The sequence below is a fragment of the Panthera tigris genome, chromosome C2 (genome assembly GCF_018350195.1).
Source record: "Panthera tigris isolate Pti1 chromosome C2, P.tigris_Pti1_mat1.1, whole genome shotgun sequence".
NCBI lineage: Eukaryota > Metazoa > Chordata > Mammalia > Carnivora > Felidae > Panthera > Panthera tigris.
Genome location: NC_056668.1, coordinates 40,832,357 through 40,848,409, shown reverse-complemented (window position 1 = coordinate 40,848,409; position 16,053 = coordinate 40,832,357). Strand labels below are relative to the sequence as shown.

General features: G+C 36.3%; 1 protein-coding gene across 1 annotated transcript in view; it reads right to left on the bottom strand.

Annotated features, from left to right (window-relative positions):
• Positions 1-14,182: 14,182 nt before the first annotated feature.
• The window catches only part of LOC122230492 (casein kinase 2 subunit alpha' interacting protein), a 380,723-nt gene continuing 378,852 nt past the window's right edge, over positions 14,183-16,053 (bottom strand). The window contains exon 4 of the transcript XR_006207474.1: positions 14,183-14,366. The gene's annotated coding sequence lies outside the window, so the exon portion shown is untranslated. The remainder of the gene's footprint in view (positions 14,367-16,053) is intronic.

Here is a 16,053-nt window from a genome sequence, read left to right as displayed (position 1 = left end):
AGACACTCTGCTTTGCCTTGGAATTGGTGACTGTTTCGGATTTGAGTGCTAATCGAGAAAAATATTTTTAAAATATAAAAATATACTGCATGATAAACAGGTACCTACTTGTTGTTAGCAGGTGATTGGAGGCATTGGCTTGGGAGAAGGAAAAGCCTCTGCAGGGCAAGATAAGCAAAGGGGTGTCTTGTAAGCCCCCAGGCCCATCAGAGCACCGGACGAGTAGATGTGCTCTGCACAATGTCCCTCTGTTAGCTGTAGTTGGAGAGTGGCTGTTAGCAAACAAAAAACTTGAGAGAAAAGGAACTAAACAATCAAATAACACATCATAGTGTCTCAAATAATTAGGGCAATCTAAAAAAATATATATGTAAAATGGCTATGGGAAAGAAATAGGAGCCTCATATACTCTTCAACTCAATGTACATATTGTTTGATGAAGACTGTATTGTTCCACAGCAAAACATATTTGGTAGGAAAGAATGTTTTAAAAGTCAATTATAGTTATCATGGAGAGTTTTTTTTTCATATTTCTAGGAGAGTTGGGTTTTTTTTCTGAATTTTTCCTTTCCTTTCATTTGAATATGTATGAACTGTTTACCCTCTGCATCAAGAACTCTCTAATGTTTGATTAAACATATTTTATAGAAATCAGTTCACCATCCTACTTTAAGCAATGAGAAAGCTTTTCTAAGTTTCTTGCTTTAAATAGAGAAAAGCCCACAACAGAGGATGTCCTCACTGTAATTTCCTACGAATCTTTTCTAGAAGAACATAACTGTATTCCTTCTAGTAATTTAGTAATTCCTTACTTCTTTTAGTAATTTCTACTTGGGTTTGTGAGCTGGAGTAGAAATGGGCAAAAAATATTCACATTTTGGTTCAAGAGAACAAAACTTGCCTTTCAAAGCATAGTGGTCAGAGAGCTGAACTCCGTATTGGAGTAAATACAGACTTCCCTGGGTCCAAACTGGCTCGTCCAGGTCTGCACTTGGGAGCATAAGCAGGTTATTTAAACTGTGCCACAGATGCCTCATTTTCATTTGGGGGAGGGATGAGATGAGCACCCATTAACTAAAATTACAATGCACATTCAATGAATTAATATTTCTAAAGTCTTTTGCTAAGTTTCTGGCACATAGTATCTGATATGTAACTATTTGTTATTTTTTTAACCTATTCTTTTCTTTCTTTCTTTTTAAATAAGATATTTACCTAGATAAAATATCTGGCTAGGAAAGCACATTTGAACTTGACTTTTATAATATGTAGCTCCCAACTATACCTTCTATGTGCCTAGAACAATAATCTAAATCATTTAACCAAAGTAGAAAATTAAGTACAATACCTACTTGCAACCTTCCCAGCCTTTATAGGTCTGAGCCTACTGAAGTAGACTGGCCTGAACCAGATGCTTTAGAACATTTACTTGTTTTCTTTTTCTCTTTAAAACCACTGACATTTGTAACATTGAGACTCACTACTGATCACTAAAGTAAATGTAATTAATGATTACAATGATATTCCCTGTTAAAAATGTACCCTTTTATCCAGGTCCCAAATTTGTCCACTGTTTTCTTTTAGTAGCTTCCTGAAACAAGTGATATCATGTGCATGAAAAACAAAAATACCTGGAGCTGGAATATTTCTTCTAAAGTCAGACTTTGATTTAATATACTGCTTTTGTCAAACAGTACAAAATGTATAGTGTCTATCATTACAATTTACCTTACCTCAAGCTTTTGCCCTGAAGCAGTGATCAACTGATCACAGACAATGTGAAATTAAGTCTGGCTTTTAAAAGCCATCGTAGAGGAAGTGTTATATTTGCTCATGTAGTTTTCTTGCCCTGTATACTTATAAGCAATTTTACTAATTGAGATCTAAACTCATTTAACTTACAAAGCATGGCACACAGTAGAGACACAGTTCTAAATATCAAGTCACATCATTCTTCTTTCTGAGATGCACTATATTTAGAGCAATTTCTTTTTCTTTTTTAAAGTAATACTTGGACACCCAAAGCATTTGAGTTTTCATTGAGACCTGAAGATACAGCACTGTTTAGTACATGAATGGGGAAACATTGTCATTATTCTCAAAAAAAATCACTGCCTTGTCCTAAAGTCACTCAGTTTTCAGGAAGTTTATTGTCCATCTTTATTCCCTCTCATTAAGAGCAATATATTTAACAATGCCCATCTATGAAAGACAGAATTTAGTTTTACAACCTTGCTCAGGCCATTAACTATTATAATCTATGAGTAACTCTTTTTCACAAGATTTCAAAGAACACGCTTTCTGATATTCCTCTTTAGCTTAGTTTCATTCAGGATATTCCTATTCTATAATGTAAAGTATGAGTATAATAAAATGAAAGAGAAAAAACCTTGAGAAAGAGAAGATGATATGAAAGAATGATGTCTCCATTGATGACAAAAAAAAAATCACTGGAAAAAAACCACACAAATGAACAAACAAAAAAATAGATGGGATATTTTCAAGTTGATAATATGAAAAAGTCTAAAGGTAAGTAATTCAGGAGTGGCTAGAGCCATGAGCACAAATACAGTGTCTAGTGCTCACTTTTAGTCTCTCAGCTATGTTTCTCTGTGAAACTTTGATCCCTGTTGAAAACAGAGCAAGCATGAAAAACCTGTTGCATTAGATTATCTTTTCAAGTTTGATATATTTATTCCTCCTTTGATCATGGCAACTGAGTCCCTTTCCAGGAGTTGAGCACATCTGAGCAGATCTACCTTCCCAAGCACATTGCCTTTCCCTGGAGGCCACCTGCATCCAATAACTTCTCCACAAGGAATATAAAGGCCCTAGCTTCTTGCCTGAAGTGGCCCTTTAGAAAGTTCTAGAGCTCTGGAGGGTCAATTGAGGCATTTGTGGCTCATCTCAACCCAGTCTTCCCTCTGCCCAATTCTACTTCCCTCACTCCCTGGTATGGTCTGAATGTTTATGTCCCCCATGCATTTACATGTCGAAATCCTAACTCCCAAGGTGATGGTATTAGGAAGTAAAGCCTTTTGGAAGTAATTAGGTGATGAAAATGGAGCCCTCATCAATGGGATTAGTGCCCTAATGAAAGAGGCCAGAAAAAGCTCTCTTGCCCCCCTTCACCATGTGAAAGTACAGCAAAACGATGCTATCTGTGAGCTAGAAGCTAGCTCTAGCACAATACCAAATATGCAAGCACTTTGATCATGGACTTTCCAGTCTTTAGAACTATGAGATATTAATTTCCATTGTTTATAAGTTACCTGACTATGATTGTATTGTTATACTTAGCCTGAACAAACTAAAACACTCCCTTTTTTTTATTGACCCTGAGAGTATTTTACAATAAACTTCCTGAACATATCCCCGCTCAAAATCTGTTTCCCAGGTACCCAAACCTGGGACACAGTTCTAGATTTTTGTCTGCCTGACTTGAATTTCAACAGAAGATAGCTTCCCTTTCATATTTATTTTCAAATGCAGCCCAGGAAGCTATGCTCATTATCCTGGCCTGAGCCACATGCCCATTGGAAAGCTAATCATTTTGGACAGTGGAATGACAGGATTCATCAAACCATGCATTCTCTTCTCAAGCTCCTGGAGGACGGGGGATGATTAGATGGCCCTTCCAAAGGCATGAACGGAGAGTAAAGGAGGGATTCTTTCCCCGGGAAAATTGAGGTCGCTTACCAGAAGAAGATGAAATGAGAGGTGTGGAGGAAACAAACACAACACATATACACTACTAAAAAGGTATATATTTATTTTTAATAATTCTAATTTAAGTATATTTTGTTATTATGCTCTTACATTAAAATAGTAAATAGTGAAGTAAAAGTAAATAATAGTGAAGTAAAAGTAAAGATAATAATAGCTAACATTTGAGTCTTAACAAAGCTCTAGTTACTATGCTATATACTTCTGTATACTTTAGTTTTATTAACACATTTTATTTTAACATGATTCTAGGAGCTGGAGACTAAAATTCCCATTTTACAGGTAAGTAAACTGAGGGTCAGTGAGGTTAAATTGCCAGAATTACATAATTAGTATTTAATATTCTTTCACTACTCCTTCCTTGTCTCTATTACTAAATTAAATTTAGTTCCACAACTAAATTAAATTTCTTCATTAACATACATGAGTTTCTGTGGTGGATTATATTACCTTGCCCTGAATCATCAAGTCTCCTAGTATGATATACTTCTAATAGAAGTTTTATGTGCATAACTGCATCCCAGAAGTGTATATGTAATTTGGCCAGTGAAATTCGTATGTCACTTCTGGGAAGGAACTTTGTCATCTAGCACATGGCTTCCTAAGTATTTTTTTTATCTATCTGCCATAATACCACCTATATCCCAGATAAACACTACTCCATCCGCCTGTGTTCCAGAATGAAGACAACAATTAGCAGAGCCAGAAATAGATATTTGGTATTGTTAAGAAACAAAGATTTACTGATAGAGTTTTAGAATCAAAGACACGATAATAAACATCGTGCATTTTCTGGAGAGACTCCTCTGTATAACTTCTCGTGAACTTCTGGCAATAAGTGATATTGGTGAAATGTTGGAAAACATGGCGCAAAACAAGTAAATGTCACAATTTTTTAAAAAGTAAATTCATATAACTGATAATAAACTTGACATGATAAAAATATTTTATTAACACTTAGAAAAGTAAGACATGAGCATTACGAACGAGTATACACTCCGAGAACATGTGATTCTAAAGTAATTTTTTCTTTTTTATTCATGTTATTAGACTGATTGATCAAGGTAACACAATATGCATAATATATTCGAATTTTGCATCAATATTATACAAAAACACGGACTCCCTTTTTCTAAGTGTAAATAATTCTTTTTTTGAGAGAGAGAGAGAGAAACCACAAGTGGGGGAGGGGGAGAGAGAACGGAGTACAGAAGATCTGAAGTGAGCTCTGCACAGAAAGCAGAGTCCCACTGGGGCTTAAACTCACAACTGGGAAATGACCGGAGCTGAAGGCAGATACTTAACTAATTGAGCCACCTAGGCAGCCCCCTAAGTGTAGATAATTCTCATATCTGTTCTCATCCTGTAAAACAGATAACTATCCTTGTTACAGATGAGTTCACTGAAGCTCAGAGAAATCAAATAAATTTACCAATTTCACACCGTGGATGATTTCGTTTGAAACAAAGACACACAAGATGGAAAATAAATGCTGGCTTAACGTAGTATAGTTAAGTAAATTCATAGATGACATAAATTTTCACCCTTAGAGTACTGAGTCAGCTGAACTCAGATTTATTTAGTCTGAGAACATCGTCTCTTTAGCAAAGCAAAAAATTACCAAATTTCTTCTCAATGTGTGTTCTGTTTTGTGGTTTATGATTTAGAAATAGAAATTATATATTCTCTACATGTATTACTATATTTTAGTTACGTAGAAAATAGAAATGATCCCTCCCTCCAGACACATAGAATATCCTTTTTTTAAAGCTATATACACCAGAATTAATCAAGTCTTTTTGCACTAATTATCGAGGTCACATAGATCATTTGTCACCACAGAGACGGGAATTTCTGATTCTGGAACTTAGTCCCTTTCAGGTGACAAAAAGTGACATACTTTTTTTAAATTATTTTTTTAATGTTTATTTTTGAGAGAGAGAGAGAGAGCATGCGAGCAGGGGAGGGACAGAGAGAGAGGGAGACACAGAATCCAAAGCAGGCTCCAGGCTCTGAGCTGTCAGCACAGAGCCCAATGTGGGGCTTGAGCTCATAAGCTGTGAGATCATGACCTGAGCCAAAGTCAGATGCTTAACCAACTGAGCCACCCAGGCACCCCAAAGTAACATATTTTTAAGCAGTCTTTCTTCACAAACTTTCCATGTCTGTAGGAGAATCTGTTATCCTGATATTTTAGAAGTTGAAGCTGTCTGATTTCTCCTTTTTCTTCACTTCTTTTCACTCCACCAGATGAAATATCCTTTATCTTGTCAATACTTCTTTGACAATAACTCTTCAATTTGACCATTCCTCCCTACACATATTATAGAAACTCTACTTATACTAGGATAAGCAAATTAGTTGTTTGGGGAAAAAAAAAAACATCTCTGTAGCTTAACAAAATAAAAGTTTATTTTCTGGCCATAGTCTAATGAAGATGGGTGGCTCTTCTGGAAATTTCTCTTTCAGGGGTAAATATAAGGAATGAAGTTTATATAATTTTATGTCTCTATCTAGAGGTCTTCAAAAACTGCTACATTGATGGGAGAGAGGAACAGTGTATGACCAAATGAAACATTTTATGATCAAGGCTAAAAATTATGTCTTTACTTATGCCAAATATTCCACTGCCCAGATATCTGCCACAAAGTCCAAGAATAATTGATATCTGGCCTGAGAAATTATAGTTGATTTTTTTTTCCACGGGGCACAGAAAAAGAAAACAAGTTTGCTGAGCACATGACATTACCATGGCCTCACTATCCCTTAGAAATATTTACTACTTCCTGTATTCCTATGGTGCTATTATTGCCAGTTTTATTTTTTAATTGACCACCTTTTTTACAGAGATATTCCATAATAATTTATTTCCTCATTCAAACATACTGTCTGGTAACCTATTATCCGTTTATGGAGTATATGAAATAAAGCATATTATGTTGACTTACTTTAACTGTTATACCTAATTATAGACAACTGAACTTAATGCATAAGCACATTACTTAACTACCATTATAATTATAATTATGGCAATGTATAGGGGACAGCAATTGAAAATATATATAATTTGTTAAAAATTAAAAAAAATAAAAAGTATTAAATTAAAAATAAAAACTTTGTTACAGAGGTGGTAATGATCCTTAGAATTATTTAAGCAATAAGTATGTCCATACTTAAGTTAGTATTCGGAGACAGATCAATATTAAAATTATCCAAAGTATCACAAATGCTCGTTTTGGATTTTCTGAATATTTTCATACCAAGGGAAGACTATATACAAATAGACCAAGTAGAATGTTGCCTACATAGTGTGACTTAAGATGTAAATAACTCATCTATCTACTAAATTATCCTTCTACCTAAACTAACTGCTATTAGCAGTAAAGTCTTTGTATTGAAATAAGATTTTGTTTCCCAAAATCAGCTTTTTTCTTCGGAAAGTTTCGTGCATGAATTCATGACCATTCATGTTTCAATTAGCCTGTTACATAAGAATATCATGCAGAGGTGTGAGGTAAGGAAATGTGAAAAGTACAGAGAACTGAAGGGAAATCCCAAGAGCATGTGACCATCCTGTGAGACTCTGGACATCCAGGCTTGAGAGTAGTGCACTTGGTTTAGGGAAATAAAAAGTGAAGATGTAAATGCAAAGAGACATTTCGCCTAATTCAGAGCTTTTTGGTATGACTGAGATTGATAATGTGTGTGTTAAGTGAATGGCTGCATTAGCATTTCGCTTTATTTTGTTCTATAGATTTTCATTTTCCTATAAAAAGATGTATACATCACATGCACACAGCCAAAACTCCACTATGTTAACATGCTAGCCTGGCTTGCTGAAAAAAGCAAGTCCATGGCAAAGGTCATACTTTAATGGTTTATTGTGGGGAGGGAGCAGGGGAAGAGAGAATGAAAAGGGCAGCAATGGAAGTGAGACAGGGAAGAAGGAAAATGCAAATACTGGGAATTGTCATTGCTGAGAAATCACAGCTGGCTTCTCAGTCACTAGGAGATTCCTGAGAGGCCATAGACAACCACCTATTCCAGAAAGAGTCTATCCATGAAGCGAAAGTGTCAAAAATTGATTGGCTGACTTTCTCTCTCTCTCTCTCTCTCTCTCTCTCTCTCTCTCTCTCTCTCTTTGAGGTAGAGCACACAAGAGCAGGGGAGGGGTGGAGAGGGAGAGAATCCCAAGCAGGCTCTGCACTCTCAGTGCAAAGCCCACTATGGGGCTTGATCTCCCAAGAACCTTGAGATCATGACCTGAGCCAAGAGCTTAACCGACTGAGTCTGCCAGGTGCTCTATGACTTTTTCTCTTTTAAGTCTTTCGTTGGGTCGAAGTTGGCCACTTTTCTGAGTTGTGTTATTTCTAAGATGACCAGAACCTGTAATGTGTCCAGTATCTCAACCACAGACACTGCAGCTGCCATCAACCCACCTCAGAGTGAGCAGAGGAGGAAATGCTACCCTCCTAGTTTTGGAAGGTAAGCAAAAAGGGTGAGCTGGAAAACAAGGTGACTGTGATGGCAGCCATGGCTTTCCAACCACTGGAAGAGTGGGCTTGGTACCTGGGGCCTCTCAGGGAAAAACAAAAAAAAAATCTGTTGGACAACAATCCTCTATGGATTTCTTCGATTTCTCCCTCATTTTGGTCTTTGGAACAAAGACATGTTTGAGTAATATACATGCTTTGGAAACTAATGTCTCCCTAGAGATACAGACTCCAGAGTATTCGAGGGTAGTAAGTTGCTTTTCCACTCTGGGAACATTTCGTTACATTCCAAGGTAAGAAATAATCTTTTTTTTTTTTCTTTTCTTTTTGTTTTGAAGAGGAAGATGAGCAGATATGCCAGTAGCCATATAAAATCTTCCCATCTTCTAACCATAACATTTTTCATCTGTGGTGCAACGTGTTGCATGTGCCCCTAAAACATCTGGCCCTCCTGGAATTGCCCTGTGGGAACGTGGCCATGAAGAACTAATGCAAGGTATTACTCTGGCTGAACCTTTTCTTCAGTAAGTAATAAGTTGTCTGTGACTTTGACCCAGGGTGTTTGCGTTCTTTTGTCGGTATGTGCATATGAATCCTTAGCAGGATTGCTTACTAGTTTGCAGTCAGGGTAAAATCTTAGACCCTTAATAGCTCCTAACTCGACAAGAACCAGAGAAGCAACAAAGACCTTGGGGAAATCAGGCTGATGTATAAACTTAGACCAATACAGTTAAACTATGGGTCCTACTGTATTAATATATGGCACATTATAATTAAGATTAAAAGAAAAATCTTGAATTCATACACTCATTTTACAATTTTTGTAATCACTTTGTGTTCACTTGGGTCTTTTTTTTCATGATTCCATCTTCTGTTACTTCATTAGGGGTCTCACTTATTCAATACTTATTTATCAAATATTTACTTTACTTTTGAAATTTGTTTTAAATGTTTACTTAAATTCCAGTTAGTTAACATATAGTGTAGGGGCGCCTGGGTGGCTCAGTTGACTGAGTGTTCAACTCCTGATTTCAGCTCAGGCCAAGATCCCAGGTTTGTGGGATCAAGTCCCTCATTGGGCTCCTCGCTGAGGAGCTCCTCCTAGAGCCTGCTTAAGATTCCCATTCTGTCCTTCTACCTCTCTCTCCTGCTTGTGCTCTCTCTCTAAAACAAATAATCAAAAAGCATATAGTAAAACATTAATTTCAGGTGTAAAGTCTAATGATTCATCACTTACATATAATACCCAGCGCTCATCACAGCAAGTGCCCTCTTTAATGCCCATCACCCGTTTAGCCCATCCCCCTGCCCACCCTCCCTCCAGAAACCCTCAGTTTGTTCTTTATAGTTGAGAGTTGGATTTACGGTTTGCCTCTTCCCCCATCCATGTTCATCTGTTTTGTTCCTTACATTTAAGAAACAAATATTTTCTTTAAAGATCCATGCTCTGCCTTGTGTTTTTAAAAATTGGAACACAAAAGAAACTAACAGGTATCAGTGTATAGACTGTGCATGGCATTATTCTCTTTGTTCCATATAAGAATCATTTGATTCTTAAGACTCCCATAGTAGAATTATTATTAGCTGCATTTTAAGGAGGAAAAAAAGAGAAAAATAGGAATTAAGCAGATTGTCCAAGGTCACACAGCCAGCAAAGGAAAATGTCTTACTGTGAACACAAGACTGCTTAGATTTAAATCTTTACACTTTTAAAAATTTTAATTCTGTCTCATTATCTTAAAATTAACAGGAGCTAATGAGATGTTTCTACAAATATCTACAATACATTTAAATGTACATTTATTTTGGGAGATTCTGAAGTCTCAAAATTGACACCTCTTCTCACTCTTAACACTCTCCATGGGCTTCTCATCAACATGGACAACTGCATTTGTCATCCATCAGCCAATGACCTCCTCATGTGCACATTCAGTCCAAAACTCTTTTTCTAAACCTATGTATTTGATCTGTTTAAAACCCTGTGAAAAGCTCATAAGGTAAAAACCAAACCCTTAAAAAGAGTCTCTAATATTGTAAAAGGTCTTGTACTTGTCTACCTCTTTCTAGTTTCTTTCTAGCTATCCTCACAATTTTCTCACCCTTACTTTTCAAAATCTTGTGAATTTCTTTTATTGTTAGGTTTATTTTTTATTATTTGAGAAAGCCAGAGACAGCACAAGTGGGGGAGGGGCAGAGAGAGAGAGGGAGAGAGAGAACATCCCAAGCAGGCTCCACACCATAAGCACAGAGCCCGACATGAGCCTCAAACCCGTGAACTGTGAGGTCGTGACCTGAGCCGAAACCACAAGTCAGACACTCAACCAAGTGAGCCACTCAGGCACCTCAAAATCTTGTGGATTTCTAAACTGTGTTGTGTTGCCTTCTGATACAATCACTCTGATCAATTCACTCTGCCTACACTATCCACCACTATCAACCGCACATGCTCTCTCTCTCTCTCTCTCTCTCACACACACACACACACAGACACACACACCTTCAGATGCTTAAATCTTATCTTCAGACTTGAATTTCAAGATCATATTGTCGTAGGATCTCCCCCAGATCCACCCAAGACTAGACCAGATCTTATTGTTGTGCAGCATAGTAGTATCAGTAATTTTCTTTTTTTCAGAGTACTAGCTGTTTGTAACTGAGCATGGTTGTTTCATGATTGCCATACTACAATGTAAGCTCAGGAGAGTGAGACTTTATCTTTTCTGTTAATTCTTATATCCCTTACACTTATCACAGTCTAGACACATGAAATAGTGCTTGAATGAATGAATGAATGAATGAGCGAGCAAATGGTTAAAATAGGGAAAGAATGATATAACATGCAATAAGATTTCAAAGGTGAGAGATTCACTCACTCCTCACTTCACTACTTAGAGAATGTTTTATCGAAAATGTGACAATTGAAATGTATCTTTAAAAGATATGGGGAATTTTGAAGACAGAGATGGGTGAAGTACATTGCAGTTTGATCAAAGTGGTTTAGCAAGGACTAAAAGTATTGCATCAAAGTAGTGAACGATAAGTTTAGGAGTTATTACCGGATGCACACCATTTATTCTCCTCCCTTTAGAGTAATATTGAAAAGCTAATCTTAGGAAGAGAAGAAATAATAACTCTGTTGTTTAGCAACTGAGTTGAAGATGACAGTCACTAAATTAAGATTAATGCATCTGCTACTAATTTAGAAATAGTTCTTTATTAAAATGATATTCAGGGGCGCCTGGGTGGCGCAGTCGGTTAAGCGTCCGACTTCAGCCAGGTCACGATCTCGCGGTCCGTGAGTTCGAGCCCCAGGTCCGGCTCTGTGCTGAGAGCTCAGATCCTGGAGCCTGTTTCACATTCTGTGTCTCCCTCTCTCTCTGCCCCTCCCCCGTTCATGCTCTGTCTCTCTCTGTCCCAAAAATAAATAAAAAACGTTGAAAAAAAATGATATTCAGCTATTAAAAACCATGAACAAGAAAACATAGAATATATGAATTGAAATAGATTCAGAGATCATTTAGCACTACTCTTTAAATGAACAGATGAGGATGTGGTCTAGCTTGATGAACGGACATGCATGAATTAGCAAAATGGGTGAGTAATAAAGACAGGATTAGAACTCAGGTCTCCCCATTGTCAGCCTAATACATTGGGGATAAAAAGCCCTGCAAGAAAAACACTTGCCAGTGGTAAGTTCATATCATACTTAGCAATAGTCATCAATAAAAATAACTGCCTACTATAACAAAAAAGTAATTAATAAATCTCAAAACATTATGTTGAACAATAGAGTCCAAACACAAAAGTATATAGACTGTATTATTCCCTTTATGAGAAGTTCTAAAACAACAAAAACAAATCTATAATGATGAAAATGAAAGTAGTTGTGTATAGAGTTAGGCAAGGGGGATTTAATTGAGAGAGAAAGTAAAGAAATATCTGGGGTATTGACATGTTATATAGTTTGATTGAGGTTGGTGTTATGTGGGTTTATATATTTATCAAAATGTGTCATACTGAAGCATCTGTGCTTTTAAAGGAAAGTAAATCATACCTCAATAAAAACCCCCTATTGCCATAATCATATTATACACTAATTCCATTTAAATAAAGGCTAAAAGTCGGGGCACCTGGGTGGCTCAGTGGGTTAAGCATCTGACTCTTGATTTCAGCTCAGGTCATGATCTCGCGCTTTGTGGGTTGGAGCCCCACGTTGGGCTCTGCACTGACAGTGCGGAGCCTGCTTGGGATTTTCTCTCTCTCCCTCTCTCTGCTCCTCTCCCACTCGGTCTCTCTCTCTCTCTCTCTCTCTCTCTCTCAAAAATAACTAAACATTTAAAAAATTTTTAAAATAGGGGCGCCTGGGTGGCTCAGTTGGTTGAGCGTCCGACTTCGGCTCAGGTCATGATCTTGTGGTCTGTGAGTTCAAGCCCCCCATCGGGTTCTGTGCTGACAGCTCAGAACCTGGAGCCTGCTTCGGATTCTGTGTCTCCCTCTCTCTGCCCCACCCCCGCTCATGTTCTGTCTCTCTCTCTCTCTGTCAAAAATAAATAAACATTAAAACAAAATTGTTTTTAAATACAGGCTAAAAGAAAAACTGATTGCCTGATTGTGCTAGCTGGGCAAATATTTAGATAGATAGATAGATAGATAGATAATAGATAGATAATTGATATATGTGTAGTTAAGATATATGCATAGATACAATAATCATCTCTGTACTTCCAGTTTGTATTGTAGCCTAATACAAGCAATGACCCATTTTGAGAAATAGGTTATTAACTACTAAAATTATAAAAAAGGATAAGAAACCTAAGATTTACTTTATAATCCTGTTTGGACCTACTTTTTTGTTTTGATAGGTTTTCACTTGTGTGATAAAGGATAGGCAAATGAAACAGAATTTTCCTTTGTACTACCATGGGTCCACTACCATATATATTTTTTTTATTCCATTGAAAAAAATCTCATCAAAATGCCAGTGTAGATTTCTAGACTTCTCTGAAAATCTCCTTTCGCTCCAAATATGTTGTTGGGCGTACTTCTTCCCTGATTCTATCAACTGTATTCACCAGCTCCCAAGTGCATAATCGAGATAGAGGAGATATAACGAGAAAAGAGACAGGCATCTCTTCACCATTTGTGAGCGTAATGAACCCCTTCATCTGATCTTATTATAATTGCGCCACCTCTGGCACTGGTCTTTGGATCTGCCCCCAGTTATGCCAACATCAATTTCTGGGCATATTGATGCATAATCTTAGCTGGCAAATCTCTACTCTTCAGGCCTTCTGTTTATTATAATATCGATGAGGTTTTCCTTTTATAGCTCCCTCTCTCTAGAGGTAAACAGATTTGGTTAAAAACAAAAGAGACTATTAATTAACATCTTTCTAAAAAGAAGACTATTTTGTGCTGGTTTTTAATTCTCTGACGTAGATCGTTTTGTCTTCGTCTCACTGCTTCTGTTTCGTTTCTATGACTGTTTTTATAAAACTCATGCCTGTTTACTCAGATTGTGACAAAAGATAAGCCTATTCTGTTTGTATTTTTCAAGCTCATTTTGACATTTAAGAACACGTTCTACCAGTTGAGCACGGTTCTGTCCTTTATCACACTCAGTATTAGAAATGGTATTTATCAGTTAGTAAATCACAGATGTTCAGTATGTGCATTTAACCACAAAAATGGGTGCGTCGAGATAGAATGATCGCAAAGACATCTCCAACTCAGTAAAATGATAGGTCACTCTTGCCTGAAAGAAAGAACATTTTCCTCTCTTGTGTGGGAGAAAAGATAATTTGTCTTTCTTACTTTGTTTAAATGAAATAGCTAGGCTAGTCTGTAGGGTTTTCTCTCTGGATCTGTAAAAGAATTTCCCAAAGGCAACAATTAAAGAACAAATTTATGTACATAAAATGACTATGTGACAGAGAATTCTGTTTATTTTAGTTATCCTTGATTTGGTTTGCCACTCTATAGATCTAATCATTTGGAGAGAGTTTAGTTATGCAGATCGATAATTGAATTTTAGAGTAGCCCAAAAGCATGTTATTGCTTTCCAAATTGCAGAAGAAAATGTACCTGATTTGCTTCTCCCAGGTAAATTTAATCAATATTCCTTTGGTCCAGCTTCAGATACTCCATCTAAAAGTGAAGAGGAAAATTCCAAAGTTCAGTAAGGAGTTTGTTCCTTGACATCAGTAAAGTAACTGCTTACTAACTTTTTCTTTCCCATTTTGAGCTTATATATGGAGAATTTACCTGCAATTTCATAAGGAAGCACATGTTTCTAACTTAATACACAACTAGAATCTGTATTTTTCGATGACAAGTACTGGACATTTAATTTGGGTGGGCTTAAATGTGCATTAATTCATTGCTCATTTTGATCCACCTTGGGGGCTAATTTGGAAAATATACCACATTAACCTACCACTCAGAGATAATTGCTGAATATATTTCAAGAGTTTGAAATCATCCCATTATGTACATTTCTACCTTCTTATTTCCATTTGGGCCAATGAAAGGTAAAATGCTAAGTAGGGTGAACTAATTATTCCAGGAGAACATTTAAAAAGATGTTTCTCTGCATTTAGTCAAGGGTTCTGCATAATGTAATAATAGATTGCTACTGATGATTTTGATTATTATAATCATGTTGAATGGCAAGGTATTTCAAAAACATTTCTGGAAAAGATTGGCTTAAAGAAAGATACAGGTAAAAATAAATCATGATTCAAAAGGTTATCCTACTAGTAAACTACTATGTGATACCTGTTTATTCAAAGGTACAAATTGTTTCTAAACCTTCAGTGATTCCTGTGATGATAAAATATGTTTGTCAGTCTTTGCCTTCTCTAGTTAATATTTTGTTTTTATCATATTGCAATACTTAAAGCTTACACAGCATTCAATATAGATTGAAATAAGAAGTTTTTCATGGATACCTATAACTTTGCAATAGTTTCTTAGTTTTTCTTTTTAAAACAAACCAGTTCACAAACATTAAAAGGACCACAGACCCCAGGGAACTAACCAATCAAACAATTAACTTTCTCATTAACAAGTTTCACAAGGCATGTAAGTTAAAAAAACAACAGTAATAACAAATCTTTATTTCTGAAATGTTAAATCATACTGTGTTGCCTGTCATTTCAAGTTACAACCTGTCCCAAATTCACAGAATCTCAGACATGCCCTGCAAACTGAAAATAAAAATGGCCTTGAGAAAGGAAATCAGATTTCAAATGTCTGAACAATTAACATGAAACGTGAAATATAAGAATAATGCCTTATATTATTTAGAAATTTCTCTCAATCCAGTTATTTTTAAGATCTCTGAATTTAAGAAGAATGCTATAGCAATAAACACTTGTCTCTAACCTTCGCTATAAGTGCATTTTAGGGTAGTTTTCAGATTTAAAAAATAGGTGTCAAGTAGGAAGGAGACTAGTCTAAGCAGTTGGCTGCTGAGCAGATGGGCAAAAGGAGGGTAGGGGTAGCTGGAAACAAGAACCTGAAATCCAGGATAAATTTGGCTAGCAAGTGATGACATAATTGCAGGAAAAATCTAGATGGAGTAAATAGGCAGCAAAAAAAAAAGTGCAAGTTATCTCATATGATTGCAAGTCAAAAAGAAGAATCATGTAAGCAGAAGTATCTAGGGAAAAACCCTCAAATTTCTTATTAAATGAAGGTAGTTGAAATTAAGAGAACAGCTAATGTTCAATTTTAAATATTTATTGATTGTTTTCTATGTAACAAATTGGTAATGACGGTGAATATATTAGAGTTTCTGTCCTAAAAATATCTCACAATCTAGCTGATACTC